This window comes from Stylophora pistillata, chromosome 5 (genome assembly GCF_964205215.1).
Source record: "Stylophora pistillata chromosome 5, jaStyPist1.2, whole genome shotgun sequence".
Classification (NCBI taxonomy): domain Eukaryota; kingdom Metazoa; phylum Cnidaria; class Anthozoa; order Scleractinia; family Pocilloporidae; genus Stylophora; species Stylophora pistillata.
The window spans coordinates 28,704,407-28,726,767 of NC_142523.1; the positions used below are offsets into that span (position 1 = coordinate 28,704,407).

General features: G+C 37.4%; 1 pseudogene across 1 annotated transcript in view; it reads right to left on the minus strand.

Moving 5' to 3' along the window:
- Nucleotides 1-575: 575 nt before the first annotated feature.
- The window catches only part of LOC148731283 (vascular endothelial growth factor receptor 1-like), a 443,086-nt pseudogene continuing 421,300 nt past the window's right edge, over nt 576-22,361 (minus strand). Inside the window, exons 4-22 of the transcript XR_016001370.1 lie at nt 17,376-17,549; nt 16,166-16,441; nt 14,847-15,170; nt 13,904-14,158; nt 13,481-13,762; nt 12,372-12,620; nt 11,292-11,537; nt 10,444-10,716; nt 9,068-9,349; nt 8,492-8,606; nt 7,227-7,417; nt 5,865-5,985; nt 5,173-5,357; nt 4,078-4,197; nt 2,916-2,992; nt 2,747-2,787; nt 1,860-1,956; nt 1,412-1,508; nt 576-1,059 (exon numbers count right to left, since the gene is read on the minus strand). The product of XR_016001370.1 is annotated as a vascular endothelial growth factor receptor 1-like (transcript). The remainder of the gene's footprint in view (nt 1,060-1,411; nt 1,509-1,859; nt 1,957-2,746; nt 2,788-2,915; nt 2,993-4,077; nt 4,198-5,172; nt 5,358-5,864; nt 5,986-7,226; nt 7,418-8,491; nt 8,607-9,067; nt 9,350-10,443; nt 10,717-11,291; nt 11,538-12,371; nt 12,621-13,480; nt 13,763-13,903; nt 14,159-14,846; nt 15,171-16,165; nt 16,442-17,375; nt 17,550-22,361) is intronic.

A 22,361-nucleotide genomic window follows, 5' to 3' on the forward strand; every position in this document is an offset into this window, starting at 1 on the left:
ATATGCTTTTAACCTTTTAATTGCAGATATTAAATAGAGTGTGTGAAATAACACTAAATACAATTTTTTGTGTGATTTTTGTTTAGTACTGAAATAACGCCCATAAATCTACATGATCTAACTCCATTCTGTTTTCAAATAAGAATTCCGTTCTAGCACGGAAAAGTAGTGTCTGTCTACCAAAAACGAATTCTCCTCAATAGGGGTTCCTTTTTTCTCATACGAACCGAAACCACTTAAGAAAATTAACCTAAATTTACTCACTCTATTAAGACGGTTCTCTCCGTTTACGACAAAAGCATTTAACACTTAAAGCAAAGCAACACATTTCAATAACAATGTAATCAATTGTTTTCAAATGCCAATGGATCGAAAGTTAAACAAAGCAATATGAGAGCAAACTGCATTTCAGGTAAAGAACATATTATGGAATCGATAATGTCAGCATACGGGTTACTTCAGTGGTGATTAATACCACACAACTAATACATTACCAAACTACAGAAAAAAATGACCAAATTTCAAATATCCTTGGGAGGATTCTTTAGTAGATTTGCTACAAAACAATTTGCGGCAGAACGTTTTCACTACAACAGTTCGCAAATTTAAGTAGTATGGACGGGCCGTTTCTCAAGTTTGTTTTGCTTTTTAATTGTTTGGATGTTACTATTTTATCTCTTTCTCTCCTGTTTTAATAAATTAAGAAAATTTAAGAAATATCTACCCAAATTCTCCTACTCTGAATTCAACTGAGTTGATTCAGTAATTATTTGTATCTTTAAACAATTAACTTGATGAATTATTATCTAAAACAAAGACCTCATTTGTTTCTCTGATATGGAAAGACCTTCAAATCATCGCTGTTATCACCCATAGTTTAGCACCGTGAAGTGACACAAGGGTACCCTAACGACGGGCACTGGACCATTTTCCCAATCTTTTTGCAGCGGCCTTCTTTACAACTTCCTCACTCGGTCCTGCATCGTCATCTCCACGATCTTCAACCCTGGAGTATTTTTTCTTGTCATAAGCTCCCAGATTAAGTAGTTCCTCATATGTCTGGGGTGGAAAGCAAGAAATAAGGGTTGTATACTTGCAACACAGCACTATGTACTATGATGTTAAGCTGAAAAGTGCAGTTACTTCAAAGGTGGACTGAGAATCTCTGTTGTTTTAAGAGAGATTTATAAACTGAAAATGGTGAAATGCGCGTAGATGGCGTGACGAGCATGAAAAAACCGCTGACCAGGGATCTAAATGGTTTTAGTTGAGCCGTTTACAGCACTTTGGGGTACAAAACCAATCACATCAAGCATTGCTCCCGAAACTAAATGGTGTCAAAGTACTGAGAAATCTTAGAGGTTTCAAAATTCATAAAATGTTGGGAAGTTTTAAATTTTTTAAAACAAACCTCTTCTCGAATGTATTTGTCCATTCTTTGTCGCAGATTTTCAAATGGAGGACGGAAGTCAGGGTTAAAATTCCAGCACCGTTTCATCACATCATGCCTGAAATTAAACAGTGATACTCAATTGTCAACTACGTTTTTTGGACTATGCGAAGAATTGCAAGATGTTTCTTCTACAGGAACCCTTTTAACGAAACTAATGGTTTAGGTTCGTTTTGGGTCATCAAACATATCTGGACTATTTCACTCGCTCTGACCTCGTCGAAGTACGTAGACATGCATTAGCACAGTTGAATACCTTATGCTCTTAGTTCACAGTTTTAAAAGAAGGCAGCTTTTATAATTTGTACATTGCAAAGAATTGTACAAGTAGAACTGTTAATTGTGAAGTGTTGAATTTTACGCTATACATTGGAACACGTCGATATTGCACCAGAGAGGTGCAACTCACAGTTTTTTATCACCATGATCAGGCTTTGGCATCTGATATCCTTTTGTGACCTCTGCAACCACCCTGCCTTCTGACCATCTATCGTATGGAATTCCTCCTGTCAAGGCATAAGGACGTGTTCATGTGATATTACTGAATACATCACTGATAAAGTTGTTGAAATTGTAGTCAGAGAGCTACAATTTTAATAATTGGTTACAATTGTAAACACCTATCAGGCGAAATGATAAGAGTGCGTATAAACATGTTCCACGAAATTGCTGCGGCTTAGACGTCGTGTTCCTTTTTGACATCATTTTAAACAAGAAAGAAATCTGCATTTACATAGTTTGACGATGCCCTAATCTAGATTTTCCTTAATCCTGCATGTACATTTACATAGCTTGATGATGCTCAAAAATAAATTTTTCTGAGTCCGTGTAGTTTAAAGTTTCTTCCTTTTGGTTCGGTTTTTGTGGTAGTCTCTCACAAGTGAAAATTATGGAAGCCCTCTACTTCTTGTTTCATTTCATTTCATGAGATTAACTATCGATAAACAGTTTGCTACATATTAAGATGAAAACAGCGTTACTGAGACTTCATTTTTAGGTGTAAAAAGCATATGATCTGTACTGAACACGGGATAGTCCTAAAAACAAAAATTGTCTCTCGTTTTGCCTGGAGGTTATACAATTCCACCCGAACTCATTATCAGGGTTCATTTTTACAAAAGAAGTTAGACTACTTGATCAGTCTTACAAGACTTGGACATTACTCAATTAACTTAAGGCAAGAGGATGTAAACCATCTATATTATCTTGTTTAAGGCCCATTTCAGGAATAAAAGGCCTGGAAAAAAAAGTAAAAACAAATCGTTATTATAAAATAATATTCTTATTGAACTTTACCAAGGGTAACTATCTCATACAGAACGATTCCATAGGACCACCTGTTGAATATATCAAAAATATTCCACAGTTAATGCCAAGCGAATTTTGGATGTGAAGTAATAACAAAAAAAAATCAAATTGGGTGATCATTCTGTTGAGGTAAGGGAAGAATATACACAATACATACACATCACTCAAAGTGGAAAGTCCAGCGAGATTTCCCAGCAGAATTTCTGGTGCGGTCCATTTGATTGGCAAACATCCCTGCGGAAACAAACATTAAAATTTCTGTTTAAACTATCATTATCATAATTCTATTTGTTTTGCTTTGTTTTTTGTTTGTTTTTTGTTATTTTTGCTTTACATCTTATTTTTATTATTTTCTTCAATATTAATTATTTCTGGGTATCTGTTATTTTGCAAAGAAAAATTAGTGGTAGTGTAAACAGAAACACTGTGAAATGTTGAACACCAAAAGAATAGTTGGTCCTTCATGCACTTCATTCAGTTTGAAAAAATAAAGTTGTCAATTTTTTTAACGCGAAGATGAAACAAGTACGAGAAGAATGGCTAACGAAAATGAGAAAAGCAAAGGAAGTAAATATTTTGAGTCCTTGAACGGCGAGATGCATTAGAACTGAACATCTTGGAAAAAATGAGTGCATGATTCAATTAAGAGAAAGACTCAATTAAGATGGCAATGGGAGAGGCACATACAGGAGGTTTTGCTCACATGAAAATTATGGATTAGTGCAGAATAAAGAAAGTATCCAAAGGAAACTTCTTTCGGATAAGTGCACACAGCCTTTAACAGAATGAGTTGGAGACAAAGGAGGAAAAGAAGAAACTCAAATCAAGAGAACATGAGAGGACTGAAGCGGGCCACCGAGTAGTTGCGATAGTAACGACTGAAGCTATTTGTAGCATTTGGCGAGAAAAGATGTCTGCTTTTCCAGATCTACATTTTGCTTTAAAAATTATCTCCCTTCTTCGGCAAAGTCATTTTACAAAATATGAAGCTACGTAATATAATTGTGTAAAAATGTAAAACAAAAATAAATTTGCCATTCTTTAAAAATAGCTTTCAAGCAGCCCTATTAGAAAATAGAAAACATACTTCCTTTCGCAAAACTTTTTACAAACAACTTCAGTGAAATTAATGTACCCCGATGTTTAGCGTTTTACTTTGTCTTTTTCCCTTTTTTTTAGGTCAGTGTAAACTATGAAAGCCATGTTGGTGGTCGAGCTAAGTTAATTTCATGCTGAGAAAATGCTGGCGTTTACAGCTTGTTTCTGGAAAGCTCCACACTAAAGCAACAACAACAACAACAACAAAAAGCATTTCCTACCTTTTTGGCATTTCCATGGCCATATTTAAAGCTTTGATATGCCATGCCAAAGTCGGTCACTTTGCAAACATAGTTGTTATCGAGGAGAATGTTTCGGGCCGCAAGGTCACGATGGATGATCTACCAGGAGACAAAGATCCATGACGTGAAAGCTTCTAAATTATTTGATTTAACGACAAAACGGCGAGTTAAACGTCTGAGTATGTGCGAAGAGAAAAGGACAACTAGGCAGGCCATTATAGTTCTTCAAGGCTGTCAGGACTACGTCGTTTACCTTCTCAGGAAAAATGGCAAACAGAAGTGATGATGATGATGATAATTACGATAATCACAGTAATAATGATTATGACTGTAAAATAAAATTTAGAAATGGTAAACCAAAAGAAGACCGCTCAGAAAAACAATTTGCTCTTTTCACTACCTTCGTTTCTTGTTACAAATGTCGAGGGGCGTTCCCTTTTTTCGCTTTTTTTCTTAAAATTGGCAAAAAAGCTCGTTCTTGCTTTTTTTTCCTGTTCCTGTTAACGCAGTGGAGTGTCCCACAACAGACCAATATCTAATATGGTTGGCGCGTATCCCACCATCTTACCAAACTATTATGAAAATTACACTCATATCTTTTTCCTCATGGAAGTAAATATACCTTTTGTACAAGTTAACACATTCATCAATAACGTTTAGTTATTCAAACGAGGTCCAACCCAACCACGGTTTCACCCGAGCAATGGGCGTCGGGTTTTCTCTATTATTTGAATAAATGTCCCTCGACTGCATGTTTTCGGCTTTCTAGGCTTGGATCATAAAAATAAAAGGCTCACACAAAAGGTTCAGCTAACATGAAGATAGTTTAGATGGCAGTTTTGTAAACAACTACTGAACTTTGTTTAAATAACCGGTCCTATAAGTTTGACATCCGAAGTGATCTGCTCACTGTAATAAAAGTACCACGGCCCAAAGAAGGTCTCAGACTTTATATAAGTGAAACGTACCTACAAATGTTGGTCAGCATCTGAGCTAATGTAAAACAGTTTAAAGATCTGAGAGATTTTTTGGAGTTAGAATTGATATATGATAACAATGAAGGACTTCACTTACCCCTCTCGATCCAAGGAACACCATACCGGCAGCGATTTCTTTGGCAAACATCACAAGATCATAGTTGGTCAAATCTTGAGCCCTACCATCACCAAGATAATACCGATCCCTCACTCCTCGGCATTCTCTCAGATAACCAAGTATGTTGCCGCATGGCATGTATTCCATGATGAGAATTGGGTGAACTAGAAGTGGCGTTAAAGAAAAAAAGGTGAAGGCTCATGACCACAATATCTATTAAAAACTTCGGAAGAGGACTCATTTTAAGGATTTTCCTTCATGAGACTTAAGCCTAAATTTTTAAATGAGAAAGCAAGATAGCCCAGTTACCAAGATTAGTGATATTAGATACTCTGGTCGTGCGTTCAAGATCTCCGTGATCGGGCTATCGATAAATGTTCTCAAAGAGGAACAATCTCGCTACAGCGCGCGCGTGTACACACACACACACACACACACATACACACACACACACTCACACACACACACGCACACACACACACGCACACACACACACACACACACACATACCCACACACACACAAAGAAACATAAAAAACAAAACAATAAAAAAAGAAACCACAAACTTCGTCCGATCAACAGGCCATTCTGGTTATGGAGCTGATATAAAGAAGTAGTGTAGTATTTTTAATAACTTATACATAGAAAAATGCTTTACTCTTAGTACTTACTTTGAGTTGTAACGCAGCCCATAAACTTTACAATGTTTGGCTGATTGTTTTCACCTATAAGTTTTCCCAGCTCAATTTCTGTCATCAAACATTTCCTTCCTTCCTTCCTCTCCAGCAGTGGCTACAACAACAGGGTATGTTGATGGATAGATAATCACATTGACAAATGCATTTGTTTTAAGCTTGAGACTGAGAACTAGTCTATTTGGGTTTCAAACCTCACATCTTCCTTTTACCATTTAGATGATTTTATTTGAAACCAGTACGTTACTCAACTCACCGACGAGTTCTCCCCAAGACACTGCTGAGTCGATATAAGATCGGAACCAGCTTAGGTTCAAATCTTAACAATGGACCCTTGGTTTTCCTTGTTTAGCATCCTTAGGTAAATTATTTTTGTTGTGGCTTTTGTTCCGTATTTATTTAGTAAGTAAGTATTTATTCAAAGTCAATTGCACAGGCACTAGTTGCCCAGATCTCCCGAAGCAGAGTCTCATGACAAATGTGATTGACAAAGAAAATGTGAAAAACATTATATATATACAATATTAAAAATAAAAGTTATTCGATAGTAAATATAATATATAATGTAATGAGTTGATGCAATTTATATAGTGGTGACAAATGCTGAGAATAATCGTTGAAAATGATAAATATCAATTTGAACAATTGTTGCATTGGCAACTAGGAAAACATTGGAACTTTTAAACCAAAATTCTTTGCGAAGGCTTCGAGAAAACTCACACTAAATATTTACAGTGATTAACCCAACATTATGACGGAAATCGAGAAAAAGTGAACAATGTAAAGAGGTTTGAAATCGATGGCCTCGTGGCACCGTTCGGAGATGCCACCACCGCGCATGAATGAAAACTTGGATGTCCCGTATGAGAACCCAGGCGACGGCCGTGGGTCGACCATCCGCAACATCACAAATACTATCAAAAACCACCATCCACTCAGTCTATTACATTGCCCCCGTTAACCCGACACAGTCAACCACTGGAAAAATGGGAATGAGTCACTTTATATCGGATATACTTGCACTTTGATAAAACATAGTTTGAGGGAAAAGTAAGCTCCAGTGGATCCAGTTTAGGATTTAGAACTCGAGGGAGACCACCCTCACCCCCCTCTCCACCCCTTCAAAAATACCCGACACAATTATGTTTGCAAGGACAGTATCGCCAAACTGGCTGATTCTTTTCAATTAATTTGTTTGCCTCTTCTCCCGTTTGTTCCGTGTTTATCTGTGAGTGAAGAAGAGTGAGAAAATGTGTGTATTGATTCGAGAATAAACTTTTTTTAATCCACCCCTAGAATCTATATATGTATTAGTATATCGAATCAAAGGAATCTTACGCGTGAAGCATTTAGCGGCGACTGTTCGGTTTCCAGGTCTTCCCTTTGGCGAACTCAGGAGAGCCCTCCACACGGCTCCGAACGCCCCTCGCCCAATGACTTCTTGAAGCAGGACACGGCTCACCTCAATCTCCCATTCATCTAACTCTACATTCAATGGCTCCATCTGAATTTCCTGCTCCTGATCAGGACTGAAAATTGGAAGCATTACAAATTTTCAGGGTTAAAACAAAGAAAAGTGATGAAGAAAAAAGACATCAGAAGCGAAAAAATAAATATTAATTTGCTAATATAATCTGATTTATTGCCCTGACTCATATCGAGATGAGCACTCTTACTGATAATGAGAAGACAAAGTTTTCGACAAACTAGAGACCAAGATTATTATGAAACACGTTTATAACTATGATTATGAAAATACACTCTGCAAATCAGATGAAGTTAAAAAATAGCCTCGTTGTTGGAAACCTTTTCAGTTGGTCTCAAAACCAGATTATTATGCTTGAATTCTCAATTAAAGGAAAAAACATTGAATTGAATGATAAAAACAAATGGAATTCAAAGACTTGTGAGACAAGAAAAAAAAAGAATTAACAAACGAACGAATGAAGCTGATTCTAAATAACAATTGATGAATGCTAAATATGCATATTGACCATGATAAAAGTAAAGTGATATTATCCCTGTGACAGTCATCATTCAAGGTCGTGAGTCATGAGGGGGTAATAAGTAAATTTAAATTTTTTGGGCAAAGCGAGACCAATGCTTCACAAAAGAAGAACCAAAAAATAGTTAGTTTATGTTGCTGACTATAGAGACAGCATGGAAAAGATTAAAGCATAGGGCGAGAACTCCACGTGTAGAAATGTGATCAACGAAAGATAAAACACTTGACTTACAGAGCCATAGCTAGAGTTCCAGTCGAACAATTCAATGGAGACAAAGGAAAAAACTTTGTATCAATTAATTCAATCAAGTATTCTTATAAAATTGCTCTACAATGGAAGCATGATTTGAATTTGAAAATATTAGCTAAACATTTTCAAATGTTCTCCAAATACCAACATCAATAATATTCGCCATAACAGTAATTTAGAAAATTACAATTTCCGTTCGTTCGTTCTATTGTTTTTTTCTACGGGTAAGGGTTAGCTAGAGGAAACACTGCGTTAAAGTGCGGGGTGAGGTAGAAAAAAAGAAAAAAACTTGACCATTTTAAATTCTCTTACTTTAAAAAATAAATAGCTAAAATAAAACAGGGCAACTGGGCCTCACCTGCCGTTCGACGCCTGCAGAAAAAGCAGGAAATCAGCGAAATGACAATCACTGTTGCCACTGATCCACCAATGTAATACCACAAAGAATTGGAACCCTGCATGGCTCGTGGCACTTGCTTAGCTAATTGTGTCAGATAGATATGTGGCCCTGGATAAATCTCAGCGATAATAACTGTTACAATAATGATAGTCATGTTACCGTCCGGAATGGTTGTGAGCATCCCTACTGTCGGTTATTTTAACCCCTGATTCACGCCTGTTTTTAAAAGCAAAATAACTGATTTTCATTATATATATTTATAGAGAAATCTAAGGTTATTTTCTTGTGGCCTTACACGGTAAAAAAAGAGTACTATGTAAGCATCTACATGTATAATGCTCTGCTACTGTTTCTAATCTCTTTTTAATTGAAGAAAATATAAATGTTTTCCCAGAAAACAAAAACTAATAGTAAACTTTAAGAAGAACGTAAGAAATAGAAGTTTTCTTCTATAAGGATGACCTCGTTGCTTGATTATTGGAGTTTTCTGTGCTTTCTTAGACACAACAGTAACCTCAGCTTACCTTTGACAGATATTTTTACAACGTAGCGAGCCACAAACCCAAGCTTGTTGCGTCCTTCACAGGAGTATTTTCCACCGTCTTCTTCCAAAACCTTAGCAATGGTAAGTTCACTCCCTTTCTTATCCCGTTGTGTATAAATCTTTGCTCTTTCTGATGGCGAGTCTCCATCTTTTTTCCAAGTTACATTTATTGTGTCTTCGTTGACCTGGCAGGTCAATGTGAGGACATCTCCTGTTGTGAGTGTTGGATATGGATCTGGAACAATTTGAGCAGAGGCTTTTCCTACGTTGAGAATAAGTGGTAATTTATTGAAAGAAATTCTAACTCGCATTTACAACTCTCCAAAGTAAAACAAAATTGGATTAATGGAAGGAAAACAAGCTAAATTTGACTTCATAAAAGGAAAGTTTGGAACATGTCGCTTGGGATGAAAAAGTTTGGAAAAGGTTTCAGGGGAGAATTTGAGGCCCCATGTTTTCAAATGACTGGTAACCGTCGCAAGTGCCCAAAATTACAACTAGGAACATAGACAATTTCGTATGGTTCCAATGCTTTAAAATTTTAAACTAACCTCTTGGTAAGCGTATCAAAAGGATTCCACAAATTAGTTAAGTAGCCCAATCTATTCATCCCCAGGTACATAATCGAGATTATCAATTGTGCGTCGCATAAATAACTCATGACTTTGCGAGTTGCTTTTTCAGCTACCTATCATCGTGTTTTTAAGAATTACGCGCGGAAGGCCTATTGTTCTCGAAACATTTACATGCAGCAGCCGCAAAAGTTAGAAATCTAAGTATCGTATTAGCGGAAAAGCGTACTCTAGTTGGTTTTCATTGGTCGTGATTTTGTACTCCTTCCCTCTCAAGGAATATTGCACTTGCTTATTCACCTGTGAGGATGAACATCTACGCACGTTCACACGTCAACGAGGAAGTTTTAAAAGCTGGCGATTCAATATGCTTATGGTTACCAAAAGCAGTTTGCGCCTGAATATCTGCCAGAAGCAATTGTATGCCAAAGTCATGTTGAAAATTGTAAAATCGGCAAACATATCATGTCACTTCAAACGTATCACAAATTTAGAAGTGGGGTGTTACTCAGCTAAGGACCTGATTATCCAAAAAGTTTACCGGCTCGATTTCTCAAAAAACTCGTGCATCTATTTAATCAACGGAGCTATTACACTAATTCGTATCAATCAACCATGATAGCGCCGTCACTTCTATTTTTTTCTTTGTTTGTTCTCACCTCCCAAATCACTACAGCTTTATCTTCATATCCGTTCCCCTCTCCATTGTCGTCGTCTTTCCTTTCGTCCTCGTAATCGTTAAAGCTATCCTAGTCATTATCATCGATATCGTTATTAAACTTACCATAAACACGCAGTATTGCAGAGGAACTAGTAGTGTTTGCTTTGTTTTTCGCTTCACACCTGTAAGTGCCTTTCATCTCTTTTGTAACACTTTGCAACTCTAGCAACGATTCTCCATCGTAATCGGTCCGATTGATGTCAAATGGGAGGTTATCATCATTAAAAACCCAGACTATGGTTGGTGTTGGCACACCTGAGGCTCGGCAACTGAAGTTAACTGGATGCTCTTCGGTAACAGACTGGTTTATCGGAGGCTTAGTGATCTGTGGAGAAACTTGAAGTAAAAAGACCAACAGATTCATGAAAGGTTCACATTGACCATTTTAACCCTTGCCGCTCAACTCTAAATAAAATTCCAAAAACAAACAAACAAACGAACGAACAAACAAACCACGCAATAAGTAAGCCTATCTTTTTTCTAAGTTTTACTTCCCGTAACATGAGTACGCACATGAAAACGCTAAAAGAGACCACATGAACTGTTTGTCATGATGTAATATTGGCAGTTGTTTTTATGAATTTATTTGTAGTTTTAGTCGTAATTTAGCTTCCGAGAGTACTAGCGGGGTGTCTATAGCTCAACCCTTCAACAGAGAAACGAACTAATGCTGGCAAATTGAAACTAAGTAAAGATGGAAGTTCTTCTCAAATCTCATTCCAACTTTAGTAATGAGTTATTATGCAATGAAAACGTATCATGAGATCGTTATTCCTTACTCATTAGTATATTTAAAAGAAATGAATAAAAAGAGAAAAAAATGTCCTTTTGTCCTGGCTTAAACTACAAAAACTAACACTTTCTAGAGTTGCAAGTTTACTATATGACATCGACTATAGTATGGAGTTTACCTGTGACATCGATCCGGACAGAGCCGTTAGCTTTACCATAATCATTTTGAGCAGTGCATTCATAATATCCCTTATCTTTAAAAGTGGCGCGTTTAATGACTAAGATGTTTTTGGTACTAAAAAGCACTCCATTCTTGGTCCAGTTAACAGATATTTCTGGATCACCACTCCGATAACACTTCTCAGAAAACGTGGAGTTAACTTCGATGTTAACATTCTTGAACTCAAACTTTACACGGGGTGGAACTGCGAAGCGAGTAGAAAAAACAGATTGCGAACTGCTAATATAGTAATTAAAGATTCAAAGTCTCCACCTCAATTCCCTTCCCCCCCATGCCACTCAAATACATAAATAAAAAGACGAAGATTAAACAAGTTTTGATTATATCATATAAATGTTTCGAAAAACCACGTAGGCCAGGCTATATTGCTAACTGAGCTTTGAAACCATCACGCAGGAATAAATGTAAGATAAAACGGTCTGAAGAAACACTTATCACGAACCTGGTCTTAACAAATGAATCTATTGCAGTTAACAGGCGAAACTTTGGATGTTAAGTTTTTCTGATGGTTTTCCTAAGATTCATTTCTACTTAGCACTTTTATCTCAACCAACAACACAACATAGATCAGAGAGACCAACTGTGCAAGTTACATAACGCACATAATTCCCAGAAATTCTGACTCGCACAGTAGGATCAGTCGTTATGGGAGCTACAATTTGATATGTCTCCAGTACAACATAGAAATAGAAAAAAGTAAAAGTTTTCAAGTTTGTAGGGTAGAGCTCTGGAATAGAATCCCTCTAGAAATACGCAAGAAGGATTCTATTATTTCCTTTAGTTCTTCCCGTTTTTAAACAAATCTTAACTGTTTTAGAAGAGGTTAAGGGCGTAGAGCCACTAGTTCAACAGTTTATACTATTTATATACCATACTTTACCAGCCAAGTTGTTATTTACTTCCACAATGACCCAAAAGCTCAAACCCAGACGCCTTAATTTAGAGTCCGGCCCACTGAACATAAATTTTCACCCAATAGACAAATTTAAATGCATGACTATGAGATTAACAAACTCACCCTTAACAGAAATTTCGACGTATTTTGTAAATATACCAGCGGCATTCTCTGCTTTACAAGTGTACCACCCTTCGTCGTTCTTTGTTATTTTAGGGAAAAGGAGAGACCAGCCTTTTTTCTGAAAAGTCTTATTTTTGAGCCAGGATATCTCAGGCTCAGGCCGACCAGCTACAATTGCACACGTCAAGTTTACACTGTTTCCCTCTATGATGAGATTCCTTGCTCCAGAAATGTTTACTTTTGGTCGAACTAAGAGGTAAAAAAAAAATAAAGTAAAAAATAAAAACAGAAAACGGTGGCATCACTAAACGGAAAAAACTAATCTTGTCCAATATCAACATTTCTCATAGAGATTTTATACAAATGTTTCAGGCCTATTTTGCGCAATTCTTATCTTCATTTCCACAAATTACATTGGACCGAGTCAGGAGTTAAAGGGCAAAATAGACATCAATTGGGTGAGATACCAACAGCTTGGCCGTAAGCACTACAACTTGAAATGATAATATTAGCACTTGACTAGAAATATTGTTTTCTTTAAACAACAACAAACATATGAAACATATGTATGAACTGCGGTTATGAAACGTCTATATGCACGATCCTATATGCACGATCCTTGTTTGATTTATCATCTACGGGTTTATGTCGAATTAATTTGATGGCCTGTTCCCAGTTGGCTTGTTAGCTCAATTGGTAGAGCGCTGTACTAGTATCGCAGAGGTCAGTGGTTCGAATCCCGTACAGGCCTGAAATTTTTTCAGGTCTGATTTTCACTATTGCTCAAATAGTGCTTTACTGCGAAGGATCGTGCATATAGACATTGTTTTTTTTTTTGTTTTTTTCATATCGCAGACCTCTCGAACTTCGTATTAAGATCTATTGATAGTAGTCTTCCATTATAACGGACAAATTTAGAAGCAGACAGAAGGCGCAGTGATGATAAGTCCGGTTTCTGCAGTTACTGCTAACCTTTACGTACAGAGTTTTGAAAAAAAAGCGATCAATATTTAACACGATACCTTTTTTAAAACAACTTAAATCAACAAATGTAATAATGTTAAGGTTTCACCTCAAATGGCTTTACATTACCCCCATTGGTTACTCACTCATAACTGTCACACGTATGGTTTTATCACGGCTTGTGATCCTCTTTGCTCCTTTAGTTTGTTTCATTGTACAAATGAATGTTCCATCGTCTTCAGAATTTACGGGGTTAATAAGTAGGCTGCCATCGGATACTTGATTGAATCGTATGTGGTCTAAAGAGTTTCCTCCTTTTTTACTCCAAGACATCTGTGGGCTTGGTACTCCCTCGGCACCGCAGGTTAATAAACCAGATGTGTCCGCAATCAAGGTTTGTTTGTCCAGCGTGTTCTCAGTAAATTTTGCTGTCGAAAAAAGTGAAAAGAACCCCCGATATCATAGCAGTACTATTAAAAAGTCAGTAGTATGCTAATCTTACCCGTCATTATCCTGTATTGTTAGCCTGTGCCTGTATCTCTGTAAGCTGAAAAGATGTGTTTTCTTACCATTAACGTAGACAATGTAATATTGACTATATTCCATTCTGTAGCACTCGTATAATCCTGCATCAGACAACTGCACCTTGTCAATGAACAGTTCACCAGTTTCTTTAGTCCTGATTCTTTGAGAGGTAGAGTTTGCTCTTTGACCATTAATGGTCCATCTTGCATAACTGGTTTCATTACGTATTGAGCATTGAAGCTCTTCATCGCTACCAATATCAAAATAGAGTTCATTTTTCTCCAACACTTTTTTGTTCTCTGCAAGAAATGGTTCAGTTAGAGGATGTTATAAAAAAAACTAGTTCATTTTGAATACCATCACAGATAGAGAAAGGAAAGATGAATGTATTTAGCTACACAAATCCTTAATATGACAAATTTGTAGATCTTTCGTACCTTCTATTAGGTAAAGTTCCATTACTCCACAAAAAGTCATGTCAACCGTTGTTAATTTATGTTACATCCAAATTTTAAAATACGTGAAGACCCTGAAAGACCTAGGTAACCCTTCATCGAGTCATGAAATCCGATAAACAGCCATTGAAACCTTCATAAAAGTCATTTGAACCCTAGCTTAAGTCACTTGAGTCATATTACCTCAGATCAATTAAGTAAAATCACCAATAAGCTTAGTCATGTCACCCCAAACCAAGTCATTTCATCCCCAGTTCGAGTCATATCTTTATCTTAAGTGGAAAATATGCGAATAAAAATATGCTTTTTCGCAAGCCATACTCCAACAAACAGAGAGTCTAACTAAATCAGAGACAATATTAGAGATTTTTTAAATTGTACGAGTCATAAAATTGAAAAGAGCTACTGGTCGACTAGATCTATAGCTCCGAGTTTTTAGCTGATTTTCTTTTAACCTAAAATGTCTAGCCGTGGAAGAGAGACAACACAAGAGAACAGAATCACCTTTCGGGCTTGACAATGAACGACTTACTTGGTTGACACAAAGCCTGAGAACCCTTGCCATCTGATAAACATTGGGGTGGGATATTAACCTTTCCATCAATACGAGCACAAGATGCAAGTTCTGGCTCATCTCCTTTGCAAGAGACATTTGACATTACAAAAGGAATTCCCTCATCCTTTACGTCTGAACCAGTGAATTCCGCCAAAGCCTCCTCAAAGCCAAGTTGACGACAAATGACTTTGACATCGTCAAAATCCCATCCATTCCTGCAGATCTTTGCCCATTTACCTTTGTAAAATACTTCCACTCTTCCTCCATACTCCACATTTGCACCATTCAAGCCAACAGGAACTTAGGAAATTATAAAACGTTAAATACACTGGAATAAAATTCGCTAATTATAGGAATGATAAATTTATGAAACATTACGAATGGCCATAAATCACGAAGTGAATTATTCAGTTAGTGCCAACTTAGTGATTGTGTTCTTCAACATTCTCGGCATATTATTTTCTTTTGTCCGTCAGGCTACAAGTTTCATTGGTTCGGAAAATAATAGTTTCGATGTTGCAGGTGTCATTTGTTTTCCAGTGTGGATCAAGACGTTTACATTGCATATTGTTAGTCTCCTTGAGGCGATGTGGTCGACGATCCCTTTATCAAAGCATTCGTGTGATTCACCTCGCAAGTTTCATCATTATACTAACTTGAAAGCAAACAAGATCTAATTTATATTTGCAGTATTTTAGAACTGTTGAAAGCATGTTTTCGTAACTTTAAAACGGTAAACTTTGAGAGTGCAATCGGGAGATTCATATGATAGACTATAACCTCTGAGGGAAGAGACGTTCTGTCAGGTGTCAGTTGGAGATTTGGACATTTTCTTATTGCACGCAAAAGAGAAAAAATGGTAAAGGAAAAGGAGAAAAAAGTGTTAGGGGAGCTGAAATTAAGGATTCAAAAGTATCAATTTGACTATTCTTTTGAATACTATAACGTTTATGAGCCCTAAATGCATGATAGCGCAGGTTCTTATTTCGACAGCTATATTAAATAGTTATCTTTTAAGCATGTAACTAGAGTTGTAGAAATCAGCTAAAATCAACTAATCGACAATGGTTTGAGGGCTCACGAGGCGCAGTCAAGTGAGTCCGCAACACATTGGCTAGTCATAGTGCGACATTACTTCCAGCTGTGGCTGAATTTTTAATTTTTTATACCTTTCTTGTATCTGAGCAAACTTGGAGGACAAAAAATAATTTGTCTCGGGCCATTTTACCTCTCTGTCAATGTACTTGAAGTTATCGTGGTACAAAATACGGAAAATGAGTACAATTCACTTTTACCTTTGCAAAATTGCTTTTTCTTTGCCAGGTTTTTTTCACATGTAGTTGGAATGGTGCAGTTATGGTAGATGGATGTCTTGGAGGCGTTGCCTCTTTTTGCATACCATGTGTCATTAACATAGAGACCGTTGTTGTAGTAGCCCATGGCCATGCAGGTTGATTTGAGATCACCTTCATCCCATTGACTGGTACAAAGCTTTTCCCAGCTATTGTTTGTGTAGATTTCCATTCTACCGACAGACGGGTTCTTCTCTGTTTTAAAACGTAGCGGAAATGCTTCAAAAAATTTTAAAAAAGGAAAAATTCTTGTTAGTTCGTTTGTTTTTGTTTTTTAATAGTTTTGACAATGGAAGTAACATCGATAATAATCAAAATAATAACAAACATCCCAGCAGTATGCAGGACGCGTGTTATACATGGGCTTCATATTGGGCCTTGCTCACCACAGAGTCACCGCTGTGGCTCAGTGGTTGGGCATAGGAGTGCGGAATCTGAAGGTCTTGGGTTTCATTCCTCATGGAGAGTTAGAATTTTATTCTGTGTCCCACGCTTGTGACAAGACGAACAACAACTTTCTCTGTTTCGTTCTTTACCGAGCTCAAAATTTACCTTCTTTCTTATTATATTTACAGACATAATGATGTTTGCCGATTAAAATGATTTAGCTGATTATGAACTCATGTCCTTAGACTTTTCCCTTGTATGCCATAGAAAACACCTAAATTTTCAGATTAGGGAAAATCTCAGAAATAATGGTGCCATCGAGATTCAGTGAAACGGGTATGAAAAAGTTTAGAAAACAAAGTAGGACCCTCATAGCGTTCATTGTAATAATTGCTATACTGAATAGAAGAGGAGAAGAGATTTTAGAACGAGCATAACCTATAGCTATCAGCAAACGGTAACGACAATTTATGTACATGGAACGAGCTTTTTTCTCTTTCTTTCAAAAAGTACATGGTGAATTTTGTACACGTACAGTTATAATGCATTTATGAAGGATGTGAGACCTCTAATGAAATCCTTACTTTAAGTAATTTGCGGTTTTTACATGCGTGCCTACATGATAGTGTGTGATTGAAGTTCAAACTCAGAATTTGTCCTAAATTCATTGTTATTTTAATATCTATTCGTGTATTCATTATATTTTTCTTTTTTGTCAGAGACATTCCTTTCACTGAAATCACAAAATTAGATTCTTGTATGTTACCTTGATGACAGCTGGACGTGTTGCTACATTCTCTCAGCAGTGCTCTGGCCCCACTGCAGTGTTTCCCACCATATTCTGGTTCTGGATTAGTACATTCTCTTTCCCTTGTTTGTATACCACCAACTGGCTTGGTACAGATACTCCATGAGTTCCACTCGCTCCAGCCACCATCGACTTAAAAAAAGTACAATGTTGCCTTAGATTATCTTTGTAAAGTCTTTAAATGCACTCATGCGGATATAGTCAGGCAGTTTATTCCATAGCTTAGCTGAGAAGTATAAAAATGAATTATGGCCATAACTAGTTGTTCTAGGTTTTCTAAGTGACAGTATGTAATTACCGCGAAGATTATAAGAAGAGGACCGAAGTGAAAACATACCTCTCATATAAGCTGGAAAATGAGTGAAAAACAGGCTCTTGTACAACAAAATAAGGAAATTCTGGATACGCCCATTACATAAGGAACTAGTGTTGACCTTAGTCAGAAAGCTATCATATGGCGACAAGTAATCCCTAAGTATAAATCTAAGTATTCTCTTATTCAACACCTCTAGTTTATCCGTATTCCGCGCCCCGCAAAAGTGCCAAACTGAGGAACAATAATTAAAATGCGGTAAAATGAAAGCTTTGTAAAGCGTAAGTAAGGTGTCCCTCGATATCAGTTTTCGAAATCGTAACATAACATTAAAATGATTATTGATCTTTTTGCATATATCGGATATGTGACTAGATAAATCGAGCTTATCATCTATTTCCATTCCGAATATCTCTAATGTGTCCTTTACTGGGAAGGAAAAACTATTGTCCATTCCTTGAGTGTGTGACCCTTTCCCTTACCCTCTTGCGTGACAAAAATCTTATCACCACCCGCGAGCAAATTTATGCGGTCAATATATTTTCTCAGTATATCGACTTGACGATCGATTTTATCTATGTCAACCTTATTTATTTTCTTATTCTTCGAAAGACCGGCCTTGACATGTTTTGCATGCTTTATTTTATCTTTCACATCATTATACAGTCTATCATGATCAAAATATTCATCGAGTATTTGTTTAAATGCTTCATTAGGCGTGGGAAAGCCGCTTTTTTGAATATAATCAAGTTCGTCTTGGCTAAAGCCGATCTCTGGATCGGGTACTTTTATTTTTTTAGGTGGCGGCTCGAGAGCGGACTCGAGAGCGGTAGGAGAATCGGGTGGACTTTCAAAAGAGTCCAACTCTTTGAGAAAAGATAGATCGTGAGTGAGAGCTTTTGATTCTCCTGCAATTGCTGAATCATTTTGTCTTGCTTATCATCTATTGTCTCTTTGACCTGTTTGACCTCTTTCACAATCGGTTTGAATACTTCTTCACGTTCGAGTTCAAGACCTTGCTTGGCATCGTTATAATCTTGCACTCTATTTTTGATTTCCAACCTCTTGTGATTTTTTTCAAGTTTGAGGTTAAGGTTTCTTTTAAACGCTTCAACATTCATTTTATTAGTAGACAATATTTTTTTTTGATTTTGCACGCGCATGGGTTTTTTATTACACGAGGTACTAGAACGTGTTGCGCGAATCACGAGGTACCACTTTACATACAATAAGCGATCACGTGAAAGACAATAGATTACATTCCAGAGCTCCCTAGTAACGGAGGGGGTCGAAACTGACTTCAAAAAATTATTTTTAGCCTCTCGGTTACTAGGGTGCTCTGGAATGTTTCTATTGTCTTGCACGTGATAATCCCATTGTTTGTGGTTAATGCAAATCAGTGTTCACGTGAAACACTTTACACGCGAGACATACGCTTTACCTTCGCGTCTTATGATTACATCATAGATTACATCATCAGGCCGGTCTGTTTGATTGAAATTTGCAAACCAAAATCTTTTGTAAAACCGCAAATGTCTGTCATGTCTAAGTCACGCAATTCGAGGGGCTTTGAGAGTTAAGTCTTTACGTCGATTTAAAAAGGGGTCGGGAAAAAAATAAACATAGTGACTTCGTATGTTCATACTTCGTATGTAAAACTTATCTCCAAAGATAAGTGACACTTTTGCTTTTGCATTCATAACACTTATCTCCAAAGATAAGTGTCACTTTTGCTTTTGCATTCATAACACTTATCTCCAAAGATAAGTGTCACTTTCGCTTTTTGCATTATTATCACTTATCTGACAAGATTTTTAAAAAATATTTACAAGAAATAAATTAAAGCAAAATGGTTGATATTGTAAATTTCACAACACACCGTTCAAACGAAAATCGAAAGAGAAGAGTACCCGGCGTTGACTTTCTTGATGAAGAGTATAGAATGTTGATCGCGGGTCCCAGTGGAAGTGGAAAGACAAACATACTTATGAATATTTTGAGAAAGCCGTTGGTCATTTACGATCAGATTTACCTTTACACAAAAAATCCTCATCAAGAGATGTATCAAGATTTGCAAAAGATTATGCAACGACACTCACAGAAATTTGGATGTGATATTTTGCACATAATGAACCCCGATGAGATTCTTGACACGGCTGAATATCCAGAAGGAAATAGAAAGGTTGTTATTTTTGATGATCTCCTCGCTGCTCCTAAAAACGTGCAGGAAAAGATCTTGAATCACTTTATTGACGGCAGACATCATTTGATTTCACCGATTTATCTGAGTCAATCTTATTACAGGACTCCTGCCACCATCAGATTAAACTGCTCTCATTTGATTGTGTACGCGCCTGTACAAAAGCGTCATCGCAGAATTATCGCTGATGATAACAGTTTTGATGTAGATTTGTTCACAAAACTGAAACCATTTGACTTTCTTTTCATCGACAACGTGAAAAAAACATGCCGCAAAATTTTATTGAAGAAATTCAAGAGACTGGTCCCTCGAGTGAAGACTAAATTCGAGAGGGCAAGCCCCCTCGAGCTCCCTTTTTTTTTACAAAATTTTTTTTATAATATGTGGATATTATAAAATGAAAACTTATTGTGTCAAACAGAGAAAAAAGACCGAGTCCGTGCCTGGAAGTGAGAGGCATGAGATTGCGAAAAACGGTCGACCGATGATCAAATCAACATGTGCAGAGTGTGGTATCACAAAGGTATCATTTGCCGCAGGAAAAAAAAACAACGGTGGGTCATTGAACGGCGGTTCATTGTTTGATGTAGGAAACAGTTATTCTTTGGGTGAGATGGCTTTGAAAGGATTGGCAAACGTTGCTCAGCAAGGCGTTGCGAGAGCTGTCAAATCGGATTTTGCAAAAAATAAGAGTAAAAAGACTGCCGATAAATATGTCAATCAAGTCATCGACAGTTTTTCCAATGATTTGAGTAAAAAGATAAGTGGAGGGTCATTCGATGTTAATCAAGTCGATGTAAATCAAGTGTTACCGATGTCAATGTACGCTCCCGACGGTGTTAATGATCCGACGCACCCGCTTTACGAAGGCGGATCTTTCGATATTCACAAAGCCATTGGAAAACTACCTAAACCGAAATCCGGTTGGACTCTTCCAGGTCACAAATACACGGGGCCGTATAACAATCTTGAGCAACAGGTTCGATACGATCCAAATACGGGAAAGATTCTCGAGATTTTTGATAAACCGACAGGTCCGACAGACGCTGTTGCCATGCAACACGATGTTGATTACAGTGTTTGCGGCAAAAAGGGAAAAAACCTCACGCAATGCAAGAATGCGGCCGACCGCAAGATGGTTAAAGCACTCGATGCGATTCCGGCGGGTGAGAGGCAGTGGGGTCATTGGGCCGCAAGAAACATTATCAACACAAAGCAGAAGCTGGGTTTGGGAGTGGGAAAAAAAAGACGAAGAATTGAAGCCAAGCCTAAAGGGAAAAAAGGGGAGCGCGAGGGGAAAACCTCTCGCAGGGTGGCAAGAAGAATTGGCAGATGAGTTACACAAACCGGTGAGACGAAATTTTAGAAAACGACGTGTTATTGTCAACGGAATCGATGAGATTTGGTGTTCTGATTTGGTGGAGATGCAAAAGTTTGCGAAGTGGAATAAGGGTTATCGTTATCTGTTGATGGTTTTGGATGTCTTTAGCAAATACGGCTGGATCGTTCCGTTGAAGAATAAAAAGAGTGAGAGTGTAGCGGAGGGTTTCGAGAAGATATTTACCGAGGGACGAGTACCGAAGAGGCTTTGGGTTGATAAAGGATCGGAGTATTACAACAGTCATGTCAAAGATTTGATGAAATCCAAAGGTGTTGAGATGTACTCGACAGAGAATGAGGAGAAAGCGTCCGTCTGTGAGAGGTGGAATCGAACGATCAAAACGGATATGTGGAAGCAATTTACCATTCAGAGCAATACACAGTATCTCGATATTCTGCCACGCATCGTTGAAAAGTATAACAATCGAAAACATAGATCGATCGGTATGACTCCGACAGAGGCTTCAAAGAAAAAGAATGAGAATGCTGTCTTTCTGAAACTCTATTCGATAGGACAAGCCCCTCGAGCTCCCCCTAATGAGAAACCAAAGTTTGCGGTCGGCGATCACGTTCGAATCTCCAAATTCAAACGAAAAGTGTTCGATAAAGGTTTTACTCCGAATTGGACAGAGGAGATTTTCGTCGTTGATCAGGTTCAATATTCCGACCCGATCACTTACAAGTTGAAGGATCTGCTCGGAGATGAGATCAAAGGTTCATTTTACGAACAAGAGATGTTGAGAGCAAAGCAAGAGGTTTTCCGCATTGAGAAAGTTATTCGAAAGAGTAAAGGAAAAGCTCTTGTAAAGTGGAGTGGTTACCCAGAAAAATTCAACTCATGGATTGATGTAAAAGATCTTCAGGGGGTATGATTCGAGAGGGCATACCCCCTCGAGCTCTCCAGCGATGTGGAAATGATTTAAAGAAATAAAAAAAAATATTTAAATGAATGATCTTAACGATTTAACAAAAATTGCACTTACCAAACAAGCAAAGAATATGGGTCTGAGACGATTTCACAATCTCAATAAAGAACAACTAATAGAGTTCA